The 7,500-nt window shown below is 46.9% G+C and overlaps 1 protein-coding gene across 1 annotated transcript in view; it reads right to left on the bottom strand.

The window, feature by feature from the left end:
* The window catches only part of LOC134099150 (neurobeachin-like), a 303,605-nt gene that overhangs the window by 232,281 nt on the left and 63,824 nt on the right, over positions 1–7,500 (bottom strand). The gene's annotated exons all lie outside the window — the stretch shown is intronic.

The following is a 7,500-nucleotide window of genomic DNA, read 5'->3' as shown; positions in this document are numbered from 1 at the left end:
CATGTCCTCTCTTGAGAGAGGGAGGGCAAAAGAGAAGGGGGGATGTTGAGGAGAAGAAGAGTAGGAGGAGAAGAGAAGAGGTCTGAAATGAAAGGATGGGAAAAGAGGACAGGAGAGGAAGTACAGGAACCACAGGAAAAGGACAAGTAGCTATAATGGCTAACACAAAGAGGAGAGGAGATGACCGAGGCAGGACAAGATGGAGGGGAGAGAGCAGGAGCAGGAGTTTAAGGGACTTGATTAGAAACAAATGAGAGACAAACAGAAGCGGGATACAGCAAAGGATGACACAGAGGGACAGAGAAATGAATGAGCTGAGGAGCAAAGGACAAAGAGGAGGAGGAGGCAGATAAAGACCCAGCAGAGTGAAAAGATGGAGAGATGGAGAGAGAGAGAGAGAGGGAGAGAGAGAGAGATGAATGGATGGAGGAGTGAAGGACAAAGCACAGGGGGGATAGAGAGGAGGGAAAAAACGAAAATGAGATTGAAATGAGATCCACCAGGTAAATTTGTCAGACTCCCTCCACACACACACACGCACACACACAAACACACACACACACACACATACACACACACACACACACACCACCCCTCTCCTCGCCTCTGTACCCAATGATTGCATCTTGAGAATGGGCAGAAAATGAAAGTCTTTGGAACAGTTAATGGAGAACAAACTTTTCCTCCTATTAGAAATAAAGGAGAACTGGGCGAAGGAAAGGGACTCAGACAGAGATGGAGAAGACAACCGAAAAAAAAAAAACCTCCCCCACCCACCATCCCAGCAATTGCCCTCTCCAGTCACACACAATCAGAGTCATTAGGAACGCAGTAAACAACAATCAATGGCATTTTATTCTTGAGAGCCAACGAGCATGAAATTGACTGGCGCCTGGTCCTGCCCGGGGACTAACGCCGCCACCGTTGCCGCCGCCACCACCGCCACACACCTGAAGGGGGCCTTCGGCGGCCGAGAAAGGGGGGGGGAAGTCAGTCACACGGAAAATAGGGTCCCAGGGCAGCACAATGACAAGGCCCCTTCCACTGTGGCACAATGGCCTGAAACGGAGAGGCATTTCGGAAACTCTAATGATCTCGAGAACCCTGGAAGTGAGCCTTGGTCGACTGGGCACATGGGCTATGAGTTGTCATTTTAGAGTAGAAGCGTGAGGTGAGTGTGGGGTGGGGGGAGGGGGAGCGGATGTGAAACTCGCGAAGGCTCTTATTAGAAAAAAAAAAACCTGTCCTAATGATAGCCGAGTAAGGTCAAGCTGCCTATTAGTGAGGCGATGACTACCTCATATTCCCTTCAGTAATCTATGCTCTGAGCAGCGGGGGTTGGCAGGCGACGCGTATGAATGGAAAAACGTCAGTCACCGGCGCCGACTATACCGAGGACACTGGGAGGAGAGCGAGCCGCTTGGCTTCTCCGGGTTTTGAGTGACAGGTCCTCTGTCGGCCCGGCGAGCTCGCTGCGTAATAGTGGCTCGGCGCCATGACAACCACTTGCGTGCTTTCGCTGCTTTCATACGGGCAGGGAAATGTGCACGGGTGCGCATTAAGGCATCGAGCATTATGGCCAGAGAGAGAAAGAGAGAGACTGAAAGAGAGAGAGACAAAGACTGAAAAAGAGAGAGAGTGAGAGAGAAAGAGAGAGGGCAAGAGAGACTGAAAGAGAGAGAGGGAGAGAGGGAGACTGAATGAGAGAGAGAGAGAGAGAGAGAGAGAGAGAGAGCTGGATCCAGACAGGTAGCCAGAGTTTAGATAAAAGATGGGAAGAAACCACTGAACAGGTATCAAGAAAACCTGACAAGCAATTTTTAAAAGGCGCACTGGGGAAGTTTGTTGGAGCCTTGAAGTATAGCAGCAACACATAAATTATTAAGGCTATCGACCACCACCACCTCACCACGCCCCCCCCCCCTCCACCAGCCTTATATCCAGATAAATGGATAAAGCTCCAACACCTCACACCTTGCAGTTGGGTGCCAGAGGATGTGGGAGAAGAATAGTTCAAATTACCTGACCATCACTCAACTCTTCACATACTGTACATCCCCACCACCATGAACCCACCACAACGCCACTCTACCCAGCCAACCTCACATGAATCCATCAAAACCTGTAAGATACAGCAGGGTGTTGGGGATGGGGAAGCTCGAGAAGCTGCCTCGCACACACACGCACGCACGCACACACACACACACACACACACACACACACACACACACACACACACACACACACACACACACACACACACACACACACACACACACACACACACACACACACACACACACACACACACACACACACACACACACACACACACACACACACACACACACACACACACACACACACACACACACACACACACACACACACACGCACGCATATCGACAAACCTTAGGAGGGCCCCATGCACTCTAAACTCTTGTTTGACAGGGTCCACCTTCACATAGTATATCAGGCCCTTCAGCATTGCAAGGAGCTGGGGGTGAAACCTTCCCAAATCAAATCACACTTTGTTTGCTGTTGCAGATTTGTCTTGGTGAGGCAGTACACAAACGTTTTGGCGGTGCATATCCGTATGGACTGTGTGCATGATGAAATTTGATGCCATTCGGATTGTGTGCAGACTGTATATTTGCACCCACAGGCAGGAAAGCCTCCGCTGTACTCATATCAATTCTCAAACTCGAGACAAGACCTCTCAAATAGGGTGAATGGAGCGCGGTTCAAGGTGAATATGAAAACCCAGTCCTCCCCTACGGTTCTGGAGATGGCTGTGGCAGCGTGGAAAGGCCTTTTAGCATGAACCACATGCTGTGGATTATAGAGTGAGCTGCAAGGGCTCCCTCTCCAGACCCCCCCAGTTCATAGTCTTGCGTACAAACCTCACAGCGTGTAGGCGACCTTGGCTGAACTACTCCAATATTAAAACTAGCACTGTGGAAATTAAAAGTTAGCGAGCTGTGCGGGCTGCAGAGAATATCAGTGAGCCTGATCGGGAGTTGAGCAGGAGGGACTGCGGTAAGTATAATATTGTAAGTATAATATTGCCCAAATAGACTGGCACAAAACACCAGCCTGGAGTCGGCAGGAAGGGGAAGCCCACACCACAGACCCAGAGCATGACACCCAGCATGAGGCCCTGAAGAGAGAGACGAGATGGAGGAAGAGAGGAGGACAACCCTGCTTGGGATGAGATGCAGGAAGAGGGGAGGAAAACCCTGCTTGGGATGAGATGGAGGAAGAGGGGAGGACAACCCTGCTTGGGATGAGATGCAGGAAGAGAGGAGGAAAACCCTAACTTGGGTGGGTCCACAGGAGGAGGCTTACTACGCAGAATACAACCATACAGGTCACAGAGAGAATGCACTGTACTAAATAACTGCATAGACAGCATACATAAAAACACATTAGCATTTGCATTAATCAGTAGTTCATTTATTTCATTTCATCTATAAGGCTTCGTGCTGTTCTTTTATTACACTTGAGTTTGGTAACTGTACCAAGCTCCAGTATCCAGTATTGCTATTAGGGCTTGTATGATGCAATGCCGTGTCTGCACTTCACCCTTCTAGCATTCAAAACATGTTAGTGATATTCCTGAAGCTCTACGAGGTCATCAACTAAGGTCTGCAGATATTATTCTTCAACACAGCAATGCTAGTCAAATAGCCCCTCAACTACATTGTACTCAACCACTTTGTGAACAACATAGATGGTTACAATAGTATGAAACACCCTTCAATACACTTTGCTGCCAACACAGGGGCATGCATTTGATCTGAAACTCACTAGTATGCAATGTGGCCAATAGTTTCTCAGAATAAAATGGCAATGAGCAACAAAGCATGTAGGATTTGTGGACAATGTGGAAAATATATCTTTGAGGGTTCTTAAAAAACAGAACCAAAAAAATACAAAACCTATATGACCTGTAGCAGTCATAGGATTGGAACAATTCAACGGCAAAAAAGAGAGTTGGATGGCACACGTACACGTACACGTACACGTACACACACACACATACACACACACACACACACACACACACACACACACACACACACACACACACACACACACACACACACACACACACACACACACACACAGAGAGAGACACTCTAACACACACACACACACACACACACACACACACACAAACCCATTACCCAATGCTGACCCAATGCAGTGTAATCCAATCTGTCTGCTGGCCACATGTGTTTACCAAAGCAGACATGGCACAGCTGCATGCTCTTGTGAAGTGTGGCCGAGTCCATTGCTGTGACAGGCGGGACGCGCCACATCTGTTATAGCGTGCGCCGGGCGATCTTATCAGGTAACCGAGGCGGAGAGGAGCAGTCGGAGCTAAACCCGCAGCCACTGCTGCGCCGACCTACGCACAAGAGCTCTGGAGCTTCAGTCTGGTTCACGTTCACGAGGAGCGGCATTTGGTTGGTGGTCTGCTCACGGAGAACATAAAAACCGGAGGTCTCTACGGGCCATTCATTTGAGGGAAGCAGCTATGAAAGCTGTTCATCACTGTTCATAACCTCCGAATGTTACAGGAGGATATCCATCAAATAATTTATCACTTCAGCTCACTGCCATGGGCAACTGATAGTTAATGATGTAAAATGTGTTCCAGGAGTATTTGCCCCACAGGTAAAAAGAAAATAACCTAGATACTGTGGGCAGAATATGAGCAGAATATTTTTTAATGAAAATGTAACTATGAACTCTTCCGTAGGCCTTAAAAAATGGAAAAGGCGACATTTAAAAGGTTACACATTAAGGCAGAGGAGTTTAATTTCTCTGACTGTTTTAACATGCGAATGTGTTCTACATTTTAAAATGGTCATCAACTTTAAACTTTACTCTTCCAGTGTGGGCTTGCATAGATTTCCAATCTGTTTTGGTTCATGTTAATAGGTTATCCAATTCAATGCTTATTAGGCCATACCCTCAAATTCAATTCAAAAGTAATTGCTATTCTCTTAAAGGCCTTGGCGTATTGTGAATGTATTAACTGAAATGCAATGGAGTGAAACAGGACATTGCAAAGGCCAGGAAAAGCACAGTTCCAGCTACAAATCAGTCTAATGCCATGAGCAAGACCAACAGTGTGTTCATTCAGTGATCAATACAGAGATACTAGATGGTCTACATGAAACATGTATTTACGGTAGTTGAAGAAAGAGCGCACATCCAAATAAAGGTGCAGGAGCCAGAAAGTTAAGATTCAAAATGAAGAGAAAGGTCCGCACACTTGCTCTCGGTTAGTTTAATTCATTAGCATTCAAGTTAAGTTTCGAGCCGCATGGCTCTTTCTCAGTAGTCTAGTCTAGTCTATACGGCTCGAATCGTAACTTCATCTACATGAAACATGTGAAATGATTAGGAAAAATGATGGACTGATGATGGATGATGGATGAAACGTGATGGACTCGCTGACGGCTGACCTATAAGGAATGCTTTTCCTGAAAGGTCAGTGAATGGACTTCAGTAGTAATAGATTAAGACCTGTTTTGTGCAGACATGTGATTGAAGCTCTATGGACACATAGGGACCGTCGAGTGATTCCAATGAGAATTATGTGAAGTGAAGATTACAGCTTATTTTCCTCAATGGCACAGCAAGGACGGGCCTCATGAATATGATGTGCATTCATGATGGGAGTCACAAGTTTCTTTTTTACTCTCGAAAAAGCCATTTTCAAAACAAATCACAGTTTTAAAATTGCTGAATACATAACTTCATTTAACAGTGCCGCTAATGCCAAATATTTTACATTACGGAACAAATTAAAGCTAAACTGCGCCAGCCCCCTCCGGTTTCCTTGCAATAATATTTTCTTTTAGGCAATGAAACACAAAAAAAAGGATAAAAAATACTCAATCATTTCCCCTCACCTTGGGTTTAGACTTTAATTAATTTTCTGTTATTACTGCGAGCTCAACAATGACAAATGTGCTCTGAATGAACAAAGGATAGGCAGGGCACTTGGCAGCAGCGCTGACAGATCTAGTGGTAGTGGTAGTGAACTAAGAAGCCATCCCTCCCTGTTTAATCTCCGGAGCCTTTCGGGATTCGGAGGGGAAGTACAGCCTGGGTGAAAATCAGATAATTTGCTCGAGCCGTTTATTGATTTCACAGTGTATCATGTAATCCACATCATCAGATAGGGCAGTCGGGAGCAGACCGGTGGATGGCTACATGCAGGTGCTAAACTGGACATTGTTCTGCAAGTCTGAAGTGTACTGTAGCTGTATGCCACTTTCTCTCTGTCTCTGTCTATTTCTCTCTCTCTTTCTCTTTCTCTCTCTCTCTGTCTCTCACCCCCCTCTCTGTAGACCATACCATTAAAGAGAACTATATTCTATGTGTACTACTATACAGTCTTTGTATACTATATTTCTTCCCATTACATCTGTATGCAGGTGAGTGTCTTCACATGAAACTAGTCAGAACTGACATAACCAATGAAGGACGTGTCGTGGCCAAGCGACAAGCAAAACCTCGCCTTTGCTGTGCGGTGCGGTCCCATCTGAGAGCCCGTTCTGCTTGTGTGTCCCCCCGGCTCGTGCCGAACTCCACTGACCGCTCATTTACTTGGGCGAGGTTTTGCCAGGGGCCAGCATGAGTCTGTTGGGCAGAGCACTTTAATTTCACCCACCACAGATGAGCAATGGCTCACGGCACTGAGCACCAGAGAAGGGAGAGAAGAGAGAGAGAGAGAGAGAGAAGAGAGAGGAGAGAGAAAAGAGAGAGTAAAGGAGAGGGAGAGGGAGAGGAGAGAGAGAGAGGGAGAGGGAGATGAGAGAGAGAAGAGAGAGGGAGAGGAGGAGGAGGAGGGGGGGCACGAAGAAAGAGGAGCAAAATGGCCCAGACATGGTGACTCAGTTTGGTGGTTACAACCCACTATGCCCAGAAAATTGCACTGCTCACACAAAGACACACACCTACACACGCATATGCACTGTTCATACACTCACACCTGGACTTGCACAGTACAAATTCACACAAACACACACACACACACACACACACACACACACACACACACACACACACACAGAGAGACCACTCTTTGTAAAGGAGTGTTAATTGTGGACTTGGCTGCCTGGGAGTCATTTGTGTCCATTGTGCTTCCGAAAGTTAAAACGAAGAGAAAGAAAATTACATCGAAGAGAAAAAAGAGAGAGAGAAAGAGAGAGAGAGAGAGGGTGAGTGGGAGAATGAAAAGCTCGCCTTGCAGCCCTGTGGCCATTACTGAAGCAGAGTTAATCACTTTCCATTCGTATCATGGTCGCCGCTTTAGGTTCTCAGGGGATGATGCCCAGCCTCTTCCACCCGGCTCCATCCTCACACCAGTTACACTGTGCAGGCCTGCGCCGGGCCGAACACCCCCAGAGACCCCGCTCTGATAAATGAATGCACTCAATGCACGGCTCTATGTCACTTTAGATCAAACACACCAGA

The sequence above is a fragment of the Sardina pilchardus genome, chromosome 13 (assembly GCF_963854185.1).
Source record: "Sardina pilchardus chromosome 13, fSarPil1.1, whole genome shotgun sequence".
In the NCBI taxonomy this organism is placed as follows: Eukaryota; Metazoa; Chordata; class Actinopteri; order Clupeiformes; family Clupeidae; genus Sardina; species Sardina pilchardus.
Note: the sequence above shows the minus strand (reverse complement) of the source record. Positions and strands in the feature narration are given on the sequence as shown.